This window comes from Cryptomeria japonica, chromosome 3, assembly GCF_030272615.1.
Source record: "Cryptomeria japonica chromosome 3, Sugi_1.0, whole genome shotgun sequence".
Classification (NCBI taxonomy): domain Eukaryota; kingdom Viridiplantae; phylum Streptophyta; class Pinopsida; order Cupressales; family Cupressaceae; genus Cryptomeria; species Cryptomeria japonica.
The window spans coordinates 872,302,948-872,312,935 of record NC_081407.1 but is presented as its reverse complement, the minus strand read 5'-3'; positions in this window follow the sequence as shown (position 1 = coordinate 872,312,935).

The window sequence follows — 9,988 nt, the reverse complement described above, 5'->3', positions numbered from 1 at the left end:
TATTGTGAGTTCACCCAGATGTTTCCATGCTTTGTTTGCAAAAATATAAAGATTGTAGTAAAAATAAGAAAGATATTAAATTTAGTAATTTAAAAAAAAAAATGCAAAACTTAGTAAGTTAGAAAAAAAAATATGGTAATAATTTGTAGTGAAAGAATGGAGTTTTTAATTAAAATTAACCAAAAAATCAAAATCTAGTAAAAAGAGGAAAGATATACAACTAAATACATTTTTTTTTTAAAGTTACAAAACTTAGTAAGTTATAGAATAAAATTATGGTAACAAGTTGTAGTGATCTAGATTTATACAAGTTAATAATTTATTTTGGAAGAATTTATGCCTAAAAAAATATGGTAACAAGTTGTAGTGATCAAGATTTATACAAGTTATTACTTGAATAATTTATTTTGGAAGAATTAATGCCTCAAAATTTTTAGTTTGTTTTTCTTATGAATATCTATTCCAAATTTGCAAGGCAATGAATATAATAGTAAAATTATATATTATCACAGTATAATTTTTTTATAATAGTTATTAGGGTTGGAATCAACCCTAATCCTAATGGAATCTTAAAACCATTTTTAATCTTATTTGAATCTTCATTAATCGTAAGCATAATTTCATGGATAGGTAAAAAAGGGGTGAAATGTATTAAAATTCATTATGCTAGAATGCACATATGTTGTAGTTGTCCATGGTTTACTTGATGAATAGTTAACATCATAACATAATTTTCAATTAATATTATGTATCAAGATTAATATGTATCAAGCTTCATAAATGATGTTCATTTTTTTTAAAATGATTATTAAGCTTTATATAATATATTATGTCTAAATTTTCAAAATGAATATTAGATATTTTACTATATTAAATTTTCTTTAAGTATATTTGGGAAGTGAATGTTTTCTAAACTATATAAATTATATTTCTTAAAATATTTACAATTTTTTTATGCATTTTGTCCACTACTAAATTCAATTTTCAAATGAGTCAAAAATTGTTGTATTAATAACCTAAACCCTAACTCTAAATTAACCTTAACTCTAAACACAACCTAACAATGATTGTATCCCTAATATAAACCTAATTGAATCTTTGGGCTAATGTAGCGCATAACCCTAACTAAAAATTAACTCTAATATTAAAACCAAGCATTATTATAGAACCCTCACCCAAACATAATGCTTTATTCTTAAACATTAACCCTATTTAAATCTAACCACTAAATCCAACCCTAATTAAATTGTTATGCTATATTCCTGATTGAATCCTAGCCCTAACCCTAACACTCATTCTAATTGAAACACAATCCCTGCCCCAAGAATTATCCTACTAGAGTAACCCTAATTATAGACTAAGCTTAACCCTAAACATATAATCTTACCATAATTTCAACCTAAGCCTAAAATTAACTGTAATCCTAGAATTAAACCCTACCTACAATTTAAACCCTGATCTTTAGAACCATAATTGAACCCTAACCATAACTAAGTCCTAACCCTAATTGAATGATAATCCTAATCAAATTATATCTGAAACCCTTACCATCAATTAACTATAATCCTAAATTAACCTTAACCCTAATGTAATTTAATCATAGCCCTAATTTATCATTTAGGTTAATATAACCATAACCCTAATTAAACGTTAAATGTAACCTTAAAATCCATCTTTGCTAAAGGACCCTAATTCCAATCATCATGCTTCATACTCAAACCCTAACATTAACGCCAAAACTAATCTTACAAAATTAAAATCTAACCCCAAAATTAACTATAACCACAGAGAATTAAATACTATATACAACTTCAACCATAGTCTAACCATGATTGAACCATAACCTCACTCTAAAACTTAACACTAATTTAAACTTAATCATAACCTAACCTTAAAGTTTACTATAACTCTACAATTAATCTCTAATTACAACATGAATCCTAAATAACCATAATTGGATCCTATCCGTCAACTTAAATCTAACCCTAATTGAACTCTAATTTTAAGCTACCTGTAATCGTAATCTACTTCATACCTTGATCCTAATTGAACTATGATCCTAACCTTAATTATAATTAAATTATTATAATAATCAAATCCTAATCATAATTGAACGCTAAATCTAATTAGCTATCACCTTAACCCTTAACCGTAATCCCCCAATGATAACCTAATCATAAACTTAACTGTAACCTTATAATTAAACCATAATACTAACAATAACTATAAATCTTATCTCTAACCCTAACAATAACCCCAACAATGATGTAAATGCTAACCATTATGGTAAATCCTAACACTAAACCTAACCCTAACAATGGTGTAAACCCTAACATTAATCCTAATAGTAATCTTTAACACTAACCCTAAACATGATATAAACCCTAACCCTAACTCTAACCCTAAATTAAATTATCTCTAATTATAAATAATCATACAGCCTAGCCCTAACCTTAAATCTATCTCTAAGTTAAAACCTAACACTAATCCAAACCATAAACTTAAGTCTAACCATATTTATTATCCAAAACCTAACTATGATATAACCATAACCATAATCCCAAACCGTAACTCTAATCGTAATCCTAAAGTCTAAACCTAACCCTACCCCAAAATCTAACCCTAATACTAACACTATCCCTAACTATTATATGCCCCTAACAATAATCATAACCATAATCTTAACCCTACCCCAAAACCTACCCTAAACCCTAATGTTGTATGTAACTATGATACATCCCTAACCGTAGAAATAATATGCCCCAACTTAAACTTAACCCTAACCCTTACCTCAAGCTAACCCTGGCCTAAATATAAACCTAACCCTAACCCTAACCTAAACAATAACCCTAATCCTAATACTATTCCTCACTATTATATACCCCTAACCATAATCATAACTGCAACCTTAACCCTACTCGAAAACCTAACCCTAAACCCTACCATTGTCCCTAGCTATGATACACCCCTAACCATAGACATGATCCTAGTTGTAACCCTAAACTTAACCAGAATACTAATAATAACCCTAATCCTAAACCCTAACCCTAATAATAATGCAAATCATGATGTAAATCCAAACCATAACGCTAATGCTAAACCTAACCCTAACCATGGTGTAAACCCTAACATTAATTTTAGTATTAAGCCTTAACACTAACCCTAATCATGATATAACCTTAACCCTAACTCTACCCATAAATTAAGTTATATTTATAACCATAACATTAACCATAAACCCTAACCCTAACCTTGAATCTATCTCTAAGACAAAGCTTAACCTTAATCCAAACCATAAACTTAAGTCTAACCCTATCCATTAACCTAAACCTAACTACAACATAAAACCTAACTAGAATCCTAAAACATAAATCTAGCCATAATCCTAAAGTCTAACCCTAACCTTACCCTAAAAGATAACCCTTATCTAGACATTATTTCAAAGTATTATATACCCCTAACCATAATTATAACTGTAATAGTAACCCTACACCAAAACCTAACCCAAACTGTTCCCTAAATATGATACACCCATAACTGTAATTATAACCCTATCTATAACCCTATACATTGTTGGGAGTGGTTGTCACTGCACCAAAAGATTGACCTGTCAATGCCTAATACAACCACTAGACTTATAGAATCCACAGGAGAGGGTTAAGCCATGTCGCAAACACACAACTTTTGCTACACAGAGACCAAGGGCACACACCTTGCAACAATCCCCCCTCAATACAAGCGGGTGTTAAGCTTGTGACCTAGCTTTGATACCAATTGTTTGGAGTGGTTGTCGTTGCACCAAAAGATCGACCTGTCAATGCTCGATACAACCACTAGACTTATAGAATCCATAAGAGGAAGTTACGCCATGTCACAAACACATCACTTTTTCTACAAAGAGACCAAGGGCACACACCTTGCAACATACATAACCAAAATCCTAACAATAACCCTAATACTAGACCCTAACTCTAATTGTAACACTAATCATAAATCCTAACCCTAACCTTGAATCTATCTTTAAGAAAAAACCTAACCCTTATCCAAACCCTAAACTTAATTCTAACCTTATCTATTAATCTATTTACCTAACTACTATGTAAACACTAACCATAATGATAGTTTTGATACTAAATGTAAGTACAGATCCAATAGCCAACAAGATGAGGGGGGGGGGGGGGGGGAAGGGGTGAATCATACAAACTTAATCTTCCATAAAAACATCAGATTCAACCTCGGTAACACATACTTTAGTAATATAACCAAAACTGTTAAACATGCAAACTCAAAAGCATATAAACATCATAAACCTCATAACACCATATTTAATGTGGAAACCCAAATAGGAAAAAACCTCTATGGGATTTTGAACCCACTAAGAAATATACTCTTCTAGAGTATGCTCAGTTAAAAGCAAACCCTGTTAAAGATTACAAACACATTGCTAGATGTGACCTGGTTAAGGGATTTCCCTCAGATCTGTTAGGATCTTCACCTTGTTAGAAGTGACCTTGTTAAAGGATTTCAAACACTCAATTAGAATATCACCTTGCTATAGGGTTTTACAAATAAGACTGTTAAGTCCACTCGATTAAGAGATTTTCTGTCACTTTCACAAAATAACAGTAATAAAAATCTATTTGCAACTTCACATCTAAAATGCTAAAGCAGATTTTTATTTGTTCAATACAATCTAGACATAGAACTAATCTTGTCAATCTACTGGGCTTCTATACTCTGTTATTCAGATAGGTCTTCAAGCTTATGTACTCGGTAATCAATATGTAGAGTCCCTGTGCATACACTTGCTTGCATATATTGTTTATCAACAGTTTCCTATTGATAAACAATTAGCTAACCGCTTAATCTCCTTGATCACATTTCCCATGATCAATCATAGCCATCAGATCTTCAATCTTGTCCAGGTTCAATGCATCTTTCGATCTGAAAATGTTTTACCCCGCCTAGGAACCTGCACATATTTCTTGGAACTTGTGCCAAGGTATTGTGGTTCAATCTACGCTGTAGATCTTCATGCCGACTTTCCTTTGCCATAGATTCATTAATAAACTATATTTACGATGTACCAATCATTTAATCAGTTCCACCTCATCAGCTTCCTTCATTAAATAACACATGTAACCATTTAATGGATTCTGTTATAGCTTGGTTACAACTCGGTTACAACTCGGTAAATACTAAACTTCACTCAGTAGACATTCCGCCTTCATTAACCGATAGCGATAACCTTAGGGTTTACCAACTAGGTTCTTTGCTTGATAACATAGTATAGTATTAACCTTACAATTTACAACATATGTATGATGTCAAAACAATCTAAACATCATGATCTCATCATTGTCTGACTTGGTAATAGTTGCCCATTGAATACCCTATTCATCCCCTTATTCATCATATTCTTTCTGTGTCTTTTACCGACATCTTTATATTCTTCAAATCATACTTCTCAAGATATGGTAACATCATACTGAGTTAGAAAATCAATTTCTTGACATCAATGACAAAATAATAATATCAAGATAGTAAACATCCTTAATCAGTTATATCCATAATCATCAACAACCTTCTCAATATCCTTATTGAAATGTCAACAATCTCCCATTGTCTGTTATAATGCTATATTGCCAACAATCTCCCCCTTTGGCATTCATGGCAAAACCAATTGATTTGACCTTAAAAGATTCGGATTGTTGTGATTATGAAATGCTGAAATGCTCTCTTGTTGTCATCAGACTTTCTCCCCCATACTTTAGCCTTCTCTTGATTTTTTTTTTGCTCTTCTTTCCAATCTTCTGTCTTTTCCCCTTTCTCAGTTTTGTCCCCCTTTGACAAAAATGCCAAAAACTAAAGAACTAAAATATAATTTCTTCCTGTATGAAGTGAATTCCTACTGTAATGTGTCAATTCAGTCTCAGTTAGAGCATTTTGTCTTCAATTCTTGTTCCCTATATTGTTTCCTATAATATTTCCTATACAGCTTTAGAAAACATCCTAAAGTGTGTAATGCAGCATCAACTCCTAAAAGATATTCGATAGAGTCATTGGATTGATGCTTTCACCAAACTCGATCAGTGAGTAGAAGATAGGGGTAGGACCCCTAACTTACTTCTGAAATATTCAAAAGTGTCTCTTAGTAGTGGCTTGGTGAAGATATCTGCTATTTGTTCCTTTGTGCTAACATACTCCAACACCACTTTCTTCTCTTGAGCTTCTTCTCTAAGATAATGATATTTGATAGACATGTACTTTGTCTTAGAGTGCATAACAGGATTCTTTGAAATATTAATGGCACTAGTATTGTCACAGAATATGGTTACTGGCTCAGTAACTTTCTCATTTATACCTTCCAATAGTTGTTTGATCCATGCAATGTTGGTACAATTCAATGCTGCAGCAATGTATTCAGCTTCTGCTGTTGACTGTGAAACACATCCTTGTTTCTTGCTAAGCCAACTCACTAGTCTTTCTCCTAAAAAGAAAGCTCCCCCCACTTGTTCTTTTTCTATCATCAATGTTGCCTGCCCAATCAACATCAGTATAAACTTTTAAATCAAAATCATTTCCTTTCTGATATACTAAGCCATAATCCTCGGTGCCTTTCAAGTATCTAAAAACTCTTTTGATTGCTGTCATGTGTGTTTCCTTAGGATCTGCAAAGAATCTTGCAACTATACCTACTGCATGTGCTATGTCTAGTCTACTGTGAACAACATATTGAAGTTTTCCAATCATGGATCGGTAAAGTGTCTCATCAATAGATGCAGATTCATCATTCTTTGATAATTTACAATTGGTAGTCATAGGAGTACTTACTGGTTTTGAATCCTCCATTCCAAATTTATTCAAGATTTCCTTTATATAGTTGGATTGAGTAATGAAAATCTCATTTTTCATTTGTAGTATCTGTAAACCTATAAAATACTTTATCTAACTGATTAAAGACATCTCAAATTCTTTTCTCATTCATTTCCAAAGTTCTTGCATAGAGAGTCATTTCTACAAAATATAATATCATCAACAAATATGGCTGAGATCAGTATTCCATTTTCATCATTCTTCATGTACATATTGTTGTTCTCACTTGTCCTTCTAAAACCAATCTTAATCAAATAAGAGTGCAATCTTTCATACCATGCTCTAGGTGCTTGTTTCAAACCATATAAAGCTTTGTTCAATTTACAAACCTGATCTTTATTATTGTCTTCAACAAATCCTTTAGGTTGTTCAATAAAAACTTCTTCTTCTAATATTCCATTCAGAAATGCAGATTTGACATCCATTTGATATACCTTGAAATTTTTGAAAGCAACATATGCAACAATGTTCTTACTCCTTCAAGTCTAGCAATAGGTGCAAAAGTTTCACCATAATCAATTCCTTCTTCTTGAGCATAACCTTTGCAAACTAGTCTTGCTTTGTTTCGAATAAACTCTCCTTTTTCATTTAGCTTGTTTCTAAAAATCCACTTTCTACTGATTACATTTTTGTCCTTTGGTCTTGGGATTAGTGTCCATGTGTCATTCTTCTTGATTTGATCAATCTCTTCTGTCATAGCATTTATCCAATCTTCACTATTAAATGCCTCTTTCACTATTCTTGGTTCAAATTCAGATATCAAACATGTGTTCTTTCTCAGTTTGTTCCTTGTCATCACTGGATCATCCTTTTCTCCTATAATCTGACTTGGTGCATGATGTCTTCTAACATACTTGGCTAATACAGGCTTGGTAGGCTCTGTATGATCTTCTTCATCACTCAGTAACTGGATATTCTCTTCATTTTCCTCAACAGTCTTCTCGGTAAGACTTCTCGGTTGAACATAGACAAATTCATCATAGTCTTCTAGTTCCTTGGAATTTCCTTCATCATTTCTTTCTGCAAATTCATCAATTTTCACATTTGCACTTTCTACTATTTTGTTAGATGATTTGATTAGACATTTAAATGCTTTGCTTCTAGAAGAATAACCTAGACATGTTCCTTCTCCACTCTTCTGATCAAACTTGCCATTTCTATCATCTTTGTGTACATAGCATCTACTTCCAAAGATTTTAAAATAACTTACATTAGGTTTCTTATCATACCAGATTACATATGGTGTCTTCAAAGTACCTTTCTTCAATTTTACTCGGTTCAGGGTGTAAACTATTGTGCTTATTGCTTCTCTCCAAAATGTTTGTGGCACTTTCTTTTCAATCATCAGTGTTCTAGCACAATCCACAATAGATTTGTTTCTTCTCTTAGCTATTCCATTCTGCTGTGGAGTTCTCGGTCCAGAGACTTGTCTTTTAATACCATGATCATTGCAGAATAAGTTGAATTCATCATTGTGAACTCTCCTCCTCTATCCGATCTAAGACATTTTAGTTGTCTTCATGTTTCCTTTTCAATTCTTTCCTTGTACCATTTAAACATTTGAAAAGCTTCTGATTTTTCCTTTAAAAACATTATTGACATCATCCTTGAATAGTCATCCACAAATAGTATGAAATATTTATCACCATAATAACTTTGAACTTTCATACGACCACAAAGATCAGTGTGCACTAGATCTAAAATTCCCTTATAAGTGTAAGACTTACTTGTAAAGCTTGATCTTGTCATCTTACCCATCTGGCATCCTCGACACATAGCATTCTCAGGTTTTTCAAGACTCGGTAGACCTCTTACTCGGTGCTTCTTGCTTATTTTGATCAGATTATCAAAATTTACATGACAAAACCTTTTATGCCATAACCAAGTATCATCTATCTTTACATACAAACACTTGTTACGAGTTGAGTCAAGGTGAAATGTGTTACCTTTTGTTTGTGTCCCGGTAGCAGCTAACTTTCCATTCTTGTCATGAACTTTGACAATTCCTTTCTGAAATTCTATTCGGTAACCTGTGTTGTTTAGCTGTGCTACACTCAACAAATTGTATTTCAAACCTTCAACCCAATAAACATAATTGCATCTTGCATTGTCAAGATGTGTTATAGATCCTTTACCTTTCACCGGACATGGTGCATCATTACCAAATCTAACATAGCCTCCATCATAATCTTCTAATATAACAAACTTATGTTTATCTCTTGTCATATGATATGAGTATCCACTATCTATGATCCAAGAATCATTGGTGTTTATGTGAGATATTAGGGCTTTTTCTTCATACCTTTCTTCATCTGATCCATCTTTGATAGCCACATAAACTACTTCCTCTATATCAGTTTCATCTGATTTATCATCATTGGATTCCTCATCGGCTATTAAGCATGTCTTTCTATCTCTTCTTTTGAAGTCTTGGTGTCCTCTGTAATGATTATCTTTTTGTCTGTCATCTCGGTAATCTCTCTTTTTAGTAGAATCTTTGTTAGGACAGTTAGAAGCTATATGTCCTATCTTATGACAATTGAAACATTTCAAAGGTAGTTTTCCTTTATACTTACCTTTGCCTCTCGGTAACCTTCTGGCTAATAGTGCTTCAAACTCTTCTTGCTTTATGATTTCCTCATATAGTTTGTGTACTTCTTCCATGTTCTTACGAAATCTTTCACTTTCTCCACTATGATCTCCTTCAGAGTACTTATACTTTCTTTCATTGAAATCATTAGATTCATCAAGATGAAAAGAACTAAATGCAGATTCAACTTTATTTACAGAAGATCCACTATTATCAAAGTTACTTAACTCAAATGCATGTAGCATACCAATAGTAGCATCTAAAGAAACTGGCATATTGGGTACGGACCTCAATTCATTGATTGCAGAGACTCGGATTGCATAAGTTGGTAGAAGGGTTCTTAACAACTTACTTGTTATATCCTTTTCTTCAATAGTTCCACCTGCTCCTTTGATTTGATTGACAATCTCCTTTAGTCTTGTACTATACTGAGTTATGTTCTCACCTTCATTCATCCTCATAGATTCAAGTTGTCCTCCTAGACAATCTACTTTTGCTCTTTGAACATGTTCATCTCCTCCA